This window comes from Monopterus albus, unplaced genomic scaffold (genome assembly GCF_001952655.1).
Source record: "Monopterus albus unplaced genomic scaffold, M_albus_1.0 scaffold122.1, whole genome shotgun sequence".
Lineage (NCBI taxonomy): Eukaryota > Metazoa > Chordata > Actinopteri > Synbranchiformes > Synbranchidae > Monopterus > Monopterus albus.
Window position 1 is genome coordinate 656,090 of NW_018128002.1, and position 11,668 is coordinate 667,757.

General features: G+C 41.8%; 1 long non-coding RNA gene across 2 annotated transcripts in view; it reads right to left on the reverse strand.

The window, feature by feature from the left end:
- LOC109966953 (uncharacterized) overlaps nucleotides 1-11,668 on the reverse strand; it is a 48,879-nt gene that overhangs the window by 27,290 nt on the left and 9,921 nt on the right. For both annotated transcript variants that reach the window (XR_002275853.1, XR_002275854.1), the window contains exon 2: nucleotides 7,220-7,396. This is a non-coding gene — a long non-coding RNA (uncharacterized LOC109966953). The remainder of the gene's footprint in view (nucleotides 1-7,219; nucleotides 7,397-11,668) is intronic.

Here is an 11,668-nt window from a genome sequence, read left to right on the forward strand (position 1 = left end):
GTGGCCTCTCCGGTATTCTGTCTGGCGCCAAGGTCGTCCTCCCGAGCAGCCTCTCCATTCTCCTGCCTGGTTCCGTGGCTGCCCTCCCGAGTGGCCTCTCAGCTTTTCTGACTGGCACCGAGGTCATCCTCCCGAGCGGCCTCTCATGTTCCCGGCCTGGTCTCTGGTCTGCCCACCAGAGCGACTACCTGTTTCTGCCAGGGCTTGTGACTCTTGCCACCCTGTTCTGCAGGGTTACCCCCGAGTGGTGATGCCCTGTTTGGTGTGTGTGGACTTGACCTGTGTATTTTCTGTTTTTTGCCTGTTGTTCCTAGTGTTTTGGTCTCTGGTGTTTGGGGGGGCCTGTTGGTTTTGTCTTTTAGGTTTTTGTCATGCCCTCCTTCCTTGGGGGAGGGGGGGGGCTCTCATGCTTTCATTTTGACACAACGTCCTGGTTTTGCCATATCTCAGGTACGGACTTTTTAGATAGACTATTCCAGTGTCTGCCTTTTCTGTGAGTAATAAAAGAGAACTAGTCACTTTTGTCTGGCATTATAATTGAGTCTGCCATAAGCTGTGTTGGTAGCTTTACTGGCCAACCCTGACACATTAGGCAAACATTCACCGACCTGAAAAGGTTGCTGATATCCTGTTTCATGTTTTCAGGTGCCTAAAATGAGAACCTTGTAACACATAATTCATACTCCATTGCTTCCACTTTTGCTCCATACACACTCTATAAATGCAGAGTGTTGCTTTCATCACATTCCCTGTACTATGAGGAAAAACCTTTTTGAGCAACAGGGCATATTTTAGTTGCAATGCAGAGATTTGCCACCGGGGGATGACTGCCAGAAAGGGTGAGTGGCGATACAGATTCTATAGCCCCGTGCACTCGACTTCAAAGTGTGAGGAATTCAAAGCTTGCTATACCAGTCATGGTTGCTAAGCCATGACTGGGCAATTGCTGCTTGAGAGATAGGTTTTGTGAATGCATGATTTTCCCTACTCCTTATTTTATAAACCAAATGAATAACTGAGAAAATTATATGCCAATTAATTGATCATGACAATAAGTATTTAAATTCCTACTTACTTTTATTATTTCATATGACATTATATTGGCATTACTGAGTGATTTATTAACATTTATAGAGTAATTTGCTACAGATAATACTTTTTTATAAGGGATCCCTTATTAGAAAGTGGAACCAAAATAAAAAATCCACAACAAACTATACAAAAAAGTACACCTGGAGAGTTAGTTTGCAGAAAGCCAGGCCTGTAAATTTTAAGCTCCATAATCCATTTGCAGAGAATAGGCTACAGTTTCTGCATTTCCAGCCTTTAAGAGACTGTAGCAGCTATTGTCCCTGGTTGTAAAAGGACTGGAAATGGCTCTACATGTGGGGTACATCCTGTCTTGCATTGTTACTGCTTTCACTCTCCCCTATAAATATCTGCCTGCACTCCAGGCTACAACAGCCAGGCAAACACACACAGCAGCACATTACACAACCATACCGTCCCCTCCCTTTGTGCTCAGTAATTGCCACAATGCATCTTCTCGTCCAGCTAATTAAGTGAGTCTTTCCCACTGTCTCCCAATACTATCACCTCTTCACACAGCTAGAGAAGATACAGCGAAAGACAGAGAAAGAGAACGCATTAAAAGAAGAGATGGAAAGCGCAAAGTGTGGAAGAAATACAAAGGTAGGAGTCCAAACAGAGAGAAAATGAATGATAAAGGCATGTGTCTATGTCCTAGTAAATGTTTACCAGATGACAAGGTGCTTGTTGTCTCTGCTTTCATGGGCCATAAACAGCACATTACTGCTGTCAGAGAAAAATCTTCACTCTCCAGAAAGTCTTTTCAGAAATCAGGAAAAACAACCTCATCATTCAGATTACGTGTAATACAGTTATAAAGTTTAAAGAATTTTAAAAGTCCAGAGAGTTTTCACAAAGCCTAGATGCCAAAATAAGTTTTAAAACAACTAAAATTGAAGCATTATGACATTTGTGGCTGGTGACCGTAACAGAGAGCTATAAAGAGCATATAGGCTACTTAGAGGACGTAATTAAACATATACTTGAACATCTTCCCCTTATACTCAAACTTGATTATTGTTTCTTCACTGGGATGTTTGTCCTTCACTGCAGAAAGATGTGGTGCAGAGTTTGATACTAAAAGGCTGTTTTCACTTTCATCTTCTGAAGGGGAAACGTTTTTCTGTGCTCACCTTAAATCTCAGTTTAAGATTTGACCGTATGTACAGGATTTTCAAAACATCAAAACTAGTTTGAAGGCTAATGGTGGTCCATTAAGAGAATTAGAGATATCATATCTAGTAGAAGAAATTTTCAATACATTTCAGTACTTTAAATAATTATTAACAAAATAATTGAATTATTTTAGCTGGAAAACCTCATCAGACACATATTATTTTTAAAAGTGTTTTAAATATAATAAAACAAGCACAGAGGACATCTTCAAATTTTTCTGATGTCATCTATGTTGCCAACAAACATTACAGATGGTTGTTTTTATGTTCATTTAGTCTACCTAATTGAGTGCTGGCCTCACTCACCCTACATGAAAACATGAAAAATGACAGCACAGTTTAACTAAGCAGCATGATATAAATCAAAAAAGGTCAAGTCATATAATGAAACTAGTGCAGAAGTAATTTTGGAACTGATCCAGGAATGAGTCAGGGTATTTGGACTAAAAGTGCCTTCAACTCGCATGCTTCAAAAAATACAAAGGACATAATTTCACTTTGGACATTGAACTATCACATAATTTCACAAAGACCAGTATTTTGTCAAATTCATTTAAAGAAAGCAATGAATTCTGGTGTTATGAGTAATATTGTAGATATATCAAAACATCACATCATGCATTACACTGTCTTTTAGACTATTTAGCATCACATTGCCTTGACTTTATCACACTTGTGCACAATTATGGAAGAAATTAAATCCATGAAAAAGAAACAGGGGAGAGTGAAAACAGGCGCTTTTGTTTCCCTTTTTTCTTTATATCCTCCTACCTTCAGGCCCTTTGTGGGGCTAACCAGTGAGTTTGCACTGATCTACACAGAATACACAAGCTAACAGACTCATCTAAATACCACTTCTCTTTAGAGTTGCTAGGAGAGTTCACCCCAAACACACTCTCTCTTTCCATGCTCAAGTCCACGCACTGACCTTTCAGGCCAGACACTCTCATCCCAACACACAAATCCCCCAAACTCTCCCTCCCTCACACAAAAAAATCCCCTCACAATCCTCAAGCCCTTCTTGAACTTCTATCACCCCCCGCCCCCCTTCCCAACCTGAACACTTTTCCTTCCTACACTCAAGTTCTTGTCAAAGCCTTGACAGACAGACAGACAGACAAGTAGGGTGACATCATGGTGGTGGTGGTGGGGGCTGCCTGTCTGCCCCCCAGAAGCCACACAATACAAGAGGGCATCTGGCACTGGGGGGGTGGGGGGGGTGGGTGTGTGTGTGTGTGTGTGTGGTGGAGGTGGGGGGTAGGGGGCAGTGTCAGGACAAAGCATTTACATCCCCCTCCCTGGAATATGATTATAGTTTGTAAACGGTGACTGAGATGTAAATGTGTAAGGACAAGAAAGGGGCTGAGATGTGGCAGTAGATAACACATCCATGCTAACAGACATAGTGCCTTAGTCAAAGTATACAAGATATTCATGTAAGTATAACATGGCAGCAATGAAGTCAGACAAACACAGGAGCAAATGGAAGAAATGTACAAAACAACCCATCTCTTTTTCTAAATTTTCTTTTCTTTTCTTTTTTTTTTTTTACAGTTTTCTTTTTTGAGATTCTTTCACCTGACAACCTGAAACTCAAAATGCAGAGATGGCAGGTGTAGTGCTCAGATCTGCATGTGTGTATGGGCACCAAAATTTGCAGCATGTTAATTCTGCAGGATCCAAAATGGAACAATGGTGTGAATGGGACAGAAATCAGTGTCATAATACTCTCTCTCTGCACCCCCCACCTGTCTCTGTCTGAGAGGCTGTCTGCTCGCTTGTGTGCATAAAAGTGTGTGTCTGTCTGTGTGCATACATAAAATAAATGAACTGTGTGTATGCATTGTGCAAGTCCACAGGCCCAGTGTATATGTTAGAAATGTGACTTGACCCTGACAGGCAGAAGCAGAGTTTCTGCCTCATACTGGGCGTGGGAAAAAGGGGAGACCTCTTTTCACAGCTGCTTCAGCCGTTGCATTGAACCAATGGAGGCCCCACCGCCCCCACCCCCCCTCCCGCCACTAATGCCCCCATCCTTCCCTCCCTTTCTCCCCCTTTCCCATTCACTCTGCAGCCTGCTGCCTTTCAGCAGACCACCGTCCCTCCCTCCTGCACTGTGTTTGTCACCCTGGTGCACCCCACCACCTCAGCTACCACCAAACTTTAATACAGCCACCTTGCCATTCAACCACTGTGCATTGAGACACCAGAGCCCTCTGCTTTAACGACGTAAAGGAAAACAGCACAGCTTACTGACTAATGAATTAAAGCAACTATAACAATGCTAAATAATTAAGTTAACCAAACACACTGTCCATATGTTTGTACTGACACACTGATGCTCAAAACCCACAGGTTTATTTTGATGCCTTCAACTTATTTTTGTTCTATAAATCTGATTCTGCTTTTCTCATTCTCACATTCTCACAGTCTGTTTCCGTCTCTAAGCCCCTCTGCAGATAGACTTTAATTTATGTTAACATATGCCACCACTCTACACTCAGTGCCTGCCCCCTCTAAGCATTCGCCCCCATTCCATTCATTTGAAGAGATTTATTTCCTATCAATCTGCGTAATGCTGAGGGTATATTTTAAATCAGCTTTTAAAAACAGCCAAGCAGCACAGTTTATGTATACAAATCTAAAAAGTCTGGTAAAGAAAAAATTCCTGGGCTGTTAAAAGCAGACTGCCAACTCTGAGAAGCCATGGGTGGGCGGTGGGTATTTGGTTTTGCCATTAAAGATAACCTATTCCTGATAAACCCCACAATCAGGCTGTTTAAACACATAACACAGGCTTTGTTTCTTTCAGACATTCTCACTAATCTGACAGCATGACCATGCAAAGGCAGACTCGGGGCAGAATCATGAAACACACGCCCACCCACATGCAATTTTGTAGAAACTTTAAAAGGTCACAATGTGCAGAATAACTCCAACAAATTCTCAGGAGCAGTCCTATCATACTGTCTAGCTACCCTGCTGATAGGCCAGGCGTGTTGAGGAAATGTTGAGAAGCAGCAAAGGGGCAGCAACCAGGGGAGGAGGGAAGGGAGGTTGTAGCTGAGAACCTGAAAGGACTCCATCTCCCTTGGCCAACATGCCATGACGGTGTGGAGCAGGTCTGAATTGGTTTCTCTGGGGTGGCGGAGCTGGAGAGGTGATGGCAGGATGAGCTCAAATGAGGGTGGAATGGTGGGATGGGGGGTGGACTGTGTTGGGAGGGAGATACGGTACACTGAGGCATGTGTGTGCTTGAGAGAAAGAGAGAGAGGGCGATGGCAGACCGAAGCTGAGATACTGTAAATGAGCAGATTACTGCTTCCCTCTTTTCAAGTCTTTCCATAAACATGAGAGTGCTTGGCTGTGGAAACATCCTCCGGCCTCCTGTAGGAACAATTGTAACAAATGCACATGTTATACTGGGTGCTAAGACAAGAATGCTAACCCATGCATTCTAGCTCTTAATTTCAGTCCTGAATACAAAGAGGATGTGAAGAGTGTCACTTGTGGATTGATGTATCTCTGCGTCAAATTTAGCCTGTAGCTATTCCTCCACTTCTAAAGATCATGTCCAGCCAAAGCTTGTTTGCATTGATTTATCTAGTTTGTGGATATGATATTGACTAAGTAGACGGGCAGCCCTCATTGAGATGAAGCAAAGCAAAAGAGGTTTAAAAGGTGGTCGAACGCTATGAAGGAAGATAGCCACAGGCTCTGAAATCACCTCTGATCTTCCCTTGTCTGATTCTCAAACGCAACCTCTTCTCTGGTGGGGGGGGGGCATGCTGATATGGAACTAGGCCAATGTCACAGAACACTCATCTCACCCTGGAGGGAAATTAAAAAAAAAAAACACACTTCTTCTGCTTCTCCCCGATGATGAACCTCAGTCCTGTGGATCAGGACTTCATCTCCCTCTCTTCCCATTTCCAATGCTCCATCATTCTGTCTGCTTTGTTCTCTGCAGGAGGTTGAACATGCACGAGCTGAGCAGCGTTCTCAGCATTGATGGTTCACTATAGCAGCAGTTAAGATGGCAAAGGTAATCTTTACTTCACTCAACACTCAGAGAGAAGCTGAGAGGAAAGAGTCACTCTCTTTCCTCTCAGCTACATCTGGTTTGAGCCTACATCATTTTCAACATTATATGCTGTTATAAAAACACACTGCTCACAAGGTTTTGCCAACTAGTTAGCAGAGTAACTATGACAGCTGGGGCCAAACATCTCTGTCTGTGTGGATATTTGTGTATAACAAGAATGATACCATGAAACAGTAAGTTGGCTAGTAACTAATACCACAAACAGCCAAAGATCTGCTGCATTCCAACAATAAAACAGCACTTTGCCTTTACAGTAATCAAGCAAAGAACGAACAAGATGTTTCTGTGTGTGTGTGTGTGTGTGTGTGTGTGTGTGTGAGAGAGAGAGAGAGAGAGAGAGAGTAACAGAGAGCAGAGGACAGAAAAGTAAAACATTCATGGATGCTGAAAGGCAAAAAAGGGGAGGCATGCAGGACTTAGCCATACACCTGAACACACCCTATACACACAGCAGGTCAAAGCCCACTCCATGTGTCTCTAAAGGAATAAAAAGCATGGACAAAGGAATTAAGAATATACAATACACAAGTGGCCATCCTATGTCTTATCTGCCAAAACTGAAAAATCTGACAAATTGGATCAGTCTTTATAAAGCAGAGGGTGAAAGGCAAGCCAATTTAGAGGGTGAGGAGAATGTGCACATGGAAAGAATGAGAGGTAGATGATCCTCATTGCTCTTTAGTGAAGAGATAAATTATGCTAAAATCATTCTTTTTTCTTGCACAATCTACATTTTACCAGGTCCTCAAAACAAACAGGTTCATCTGGAAGTAGTTTATAAAGAGTTTTAGTTCAAGTGTGTTTTCAAATCCTTAGTGCAGCGGTGTGAGTATGTATTCTGAAGTCTCACCTGTAACTCTGCAGGGATGAGACCTGTCTCAGCCAGTGGGTGACCAGCGTTGCTCAGAGAGCAGGACGTTGTGTGTGTCTCTGCTGACCTGTGGTCCTACAGGTTCAAGCACAGGCCTGGCACATGTGGTGTGTGTGTTTCTGTGTGATTGCACTTCTGCCTGCACTCCACAGTTTCCTGTAAAAACAGAAAGCACTCCGTTCAGAGAGGGTTCATTCCAGCCACAGGTCACAGCCTCACTTGCAACATGCCTGATCTCTTACACACATTGCAGTGAATTGGCCTCTCTCACAGAAAACCATTCAGGTATGTTACACTGATTTAAAAATAACATTTTGTCTTTAAATTCTAATACTGTTAGTATAATATTAACTGACATTCTGAAGACCAGGTATTGGGTATTTTGACTTAAAGATAAAATATTAAATCATAAATTAATGTATAATATGCTTAATTTAACTTTGTTTGTCAAATAGAAAGGCAAAAATAGATGCTTTAGTAGCCTGTGCCTCATATTATTTAGACAAGTATAGGTACAGAAATAGTATCGGGCCTGTAAAGCACACTGAATGACAAAAATTAAGATTTCAAAATTAACAAATAAATCTACAGGAATTAACAATTAATGACAATTTTAATTTGTGCATTAAATTGAATCAAAAGAAAAACTCAATTTATCTTAATAGGCCTAATTTACACAATTTGACAATAAAAAAAAATCTGCCACATTATGTTGTTAAATTTATGTAGAAAGTTTGTCATATTTTTCATCTGAAAAGTCAACAGTAAATACATGACAATAATAATCTCTTCAACACATACACATATGCAACCACACACACACACTTCACAAGCAATTACACAGAATACTCAGAGATTACATCCTCTGAAATCTGACGTCCTTTGCAGGTTTAAAGCCGGCATGTCAGCTTTTCTTTTTTTTTTCTCATTCCCTTGCATGGGTCAGAGGCTGTTGCTAGGCTACCAAACCCAGAATTCATAAGTTCAGAGAAAAGGTTTATACAGGCCACTGCAATTCAAGGTAAAAGGATAAAAGAAAATTGATAACACTGGAATATGGATTTAGATGATAAGGAGTAAAATAGAGTATGAACCGTGAACTCTGTCACATTTGAAACAAAGGAAGTGTAGTAACAACAACAATAATAACAGCCATGTGTATAAAGTGTAAATATAAACTATAAAAACTATTTTTGAGTCAAATCTGTTGAGCATTCCCTTGAAATGATGGTCGCAGGAAAACATACTTCTCCAAGCATATAAAATAAAGAGAATGATAGGGAAAGGCTCTCCAGGAAGTACTCTGTATCAGAAATGTTCTACATAAGGATAGAAATTTGCAAAAATGGAAGTCACACAGTGTGATCTTGAGCACAGTGTTGAGGTGAGTTACAAAGCAAACTGTGCTGTTTAAAAAAACTCTTCTATAATCAGTAGTATTCTGCCATGTGTATTATACTCAGTAAAGACTGAAGATGAGGCAGCGAGGGTCCAGTAACAACATGCAGCAACACATACATTCATAACAGCACATGGATGAATGTTTTTGTAATGTGTACACACACTCATGCACACAGACCAATGCAGCCCAGTGGCCGGGTGTGACACAAACAAAATAACATCTATAGGATGGTAGCCTGGAAATGCAGCATGGCTATAAACCAGAAACAATGGCTCTGCTGTGTATAAAACAGTGTATAGGACAGTTGTTTTGTTCAGACATTTTTGTCAACAAGCACCGCTTGCTATTGTGCAACATCCAGAACTAAACCATGAAAATATTAGCAGTGCAATGCAGAGAAATGGAGAGTGGTGAAGGGGGGACATATGTCTACGCTCCAGCAGGAAAGGCTGCAGACATGACAGCTTTGTTCAAAGTGCTTGCCGTGGGTACATAAACACATCTTCTCGTCCAGTTTCTTATTTTTTCACCTTCTTCTTCATAATTTTCAACCTTATTCTCTCCAGTCCTAGCACATTTTGTTTGTTAATTCCTCCATCATAGCAGCATGAAGAATAAACCCAAGCTTGTGAAACAATACAATTTCCAATAGATGTACAAACTGACAAATCACTGTCAAAGACAATAGGAAGTATAGTACAGCAGGTGCTGGTAGGCTAGACCTAGACTAGACTGGGCTCCATCTGGTGTTGAGGGCCTTCTCCTGATGGTGGAGAGGGCCCAGACAGAAACATATTAATGTGGGAAAACTGATGTCTAGCCTGCCTCTCAGTCACTCGCCAGACTCAATTTTCAATCTCAAAGGCCTCTTGCCATATCCTCCATTTATTACCCCTCAGTAATTCATTAATTTCTGCTGCATCTGGGGTTAGGGTTAAATTAGTGGATGTGCTGTTGGTGTCGTACAAGCACCACTCAAATCATACGAGAAACTGTGATTTAGCTTAATATTGCAATTATAAGACAGGATTTGCTTTGCAAAATACTGGGTATGATTCTGCACACTGTTATAAAACAGAGTTTTATAACCAGTTTCTCAGGTGTTGCTTTTATCACAGCTTAAACAATATGTTTAAATTCAGTCTATTAGGAATACATATGTATATTGCCTCACTGGGACATTACAGTCTACTAATTTAGATACTAAAATTGAGACATGGGTATCCTGACACTCCAGTGTTTTCCATATGAAAACATTCATTTGTGTGCCATGCAATTACACTTTTGGTACACTACCAAAAGTGTAATTGCACAGCTCAAAATGAATTCATTATTAATATCATCATTATTACAACTACACACAACTGAGATTTGTAGACATGTCACATCTGTGCATGTCATACATTTACACACACACACATACAAACACTTCCAAATAACACACCTACAGCACAACATAAGCACAGGTCAGTAAGAAAGCTGAGATATTTCCTAGCTAAGTAACCACGCTAGCTCCGTCTCCACCTGCCCTGGTCTGTGACGCAGTATGCTGGGCCCTACTAATACTATAGTACCTGCCAGGCTCTGTGCCATTCCACTCTCACACACTCTGTACCATGCAGAGACAAAGCCACCACACAGCAGCTACAGCTTTGGCAGCAACAACGGCTTGTTTAAAATTCAGCAGGCCCCACTACAGAGTACATCCTATCACTCAGGCAGCCCTGGAACCAGACAAAGGCTCCTCTCTGATTTGGACGGTGTAGAGAAAGAACAGATGATGTGCAGTCCAAACAGTATTAAACTTAGCCCAGTCTCTGGGTAACACAGCTGACCCTCTCTCACCCTTAATACTACCATCAAAATCACTGCACGACTTGCTACTGTACCTGAGCACTGAAAACACATTTATCTGTGGTATGAAGCGTATGCATGTTGACAGCATCCCACATCAGTTATGTATCTTTCATTAGAGAAAATACTGTTTAGTGGCAACAACTTGTTTCCATCCTGAACCCTAAGAACAAACTACCAGAGTGTGCCATCATTTTGTTCTGTCTTCCATGTGCATGAAGACTGAAGCTGTTGTTAATAAGGGCATCAATCAAGCTGAATCCAGGGATATAAGGTGATCCCTTTGACAAACACCTACTGAACCACATTATTTTCTCATCCACTTCATAACCCGTGACACATTACTTTGATGCTAGATATAGAATCAGCACTGAGAATGCACCTGATAGTGGGATTATTTCTCATTACATCCTGAAACATGGCCAGGAATGCTTCCACTATCAATCTTTTAGAGACAAACCAAAGCAGCATGCATCTGCAGAGGCAGACAAGCTTGCAAATACAAATAAGAACCAGCTGTGAGTGCCATTAGCTTTGTTTGTTAAAGCTCCTTTCAGTATCACTGTATTGATAGGCCAGGAGCAAGGGGATACTGGGGCGACTGGTGGAACACATGACTCCGACGAGTCGTCCAATCAGCTGCTTCCTTCAGCTACAAACCGTTTAATCTCACCTCCCCATCAGCATTCAAGTTAAACACAGTCAATAGAAAAACATATACAACATACTAGTTATAAGATGTCCTTATAACGGGCAAAGTGACTAAAATGCAGTTATGTTCCATGCAGCACCACTACCGAGTCAGCCTCCTCCTCCTCCTCATCATCATCACTCTATGAATGGAGCCTGTCTCCGGTAGCTAACTACTGTCACTCCGAGCGTCCCCCGTGAAAGAAATCTAGCGTTATGAATCCGTTTTTTGTGGCGTCGGTCCTTTCTGCACCGCTAGACGTCCAAGAGAGCAGGAGGCGTTTGTCGGTGCGGTGTACTGACGCTGCCGCGAGCCACCACTCTTGTGTGCAGGGTGCACCCATCTATCCTCTCCGGCCCGCTCGGTCCCGGTTCCGGCTCGCTCCGCCGTGACGACTGCAGAATTAGTTTATACATTCGGTTCTCTAGCTTTATGATATTTCATAAACTCATACAGCTAGATAACCAAAGAGAAAAAAAAA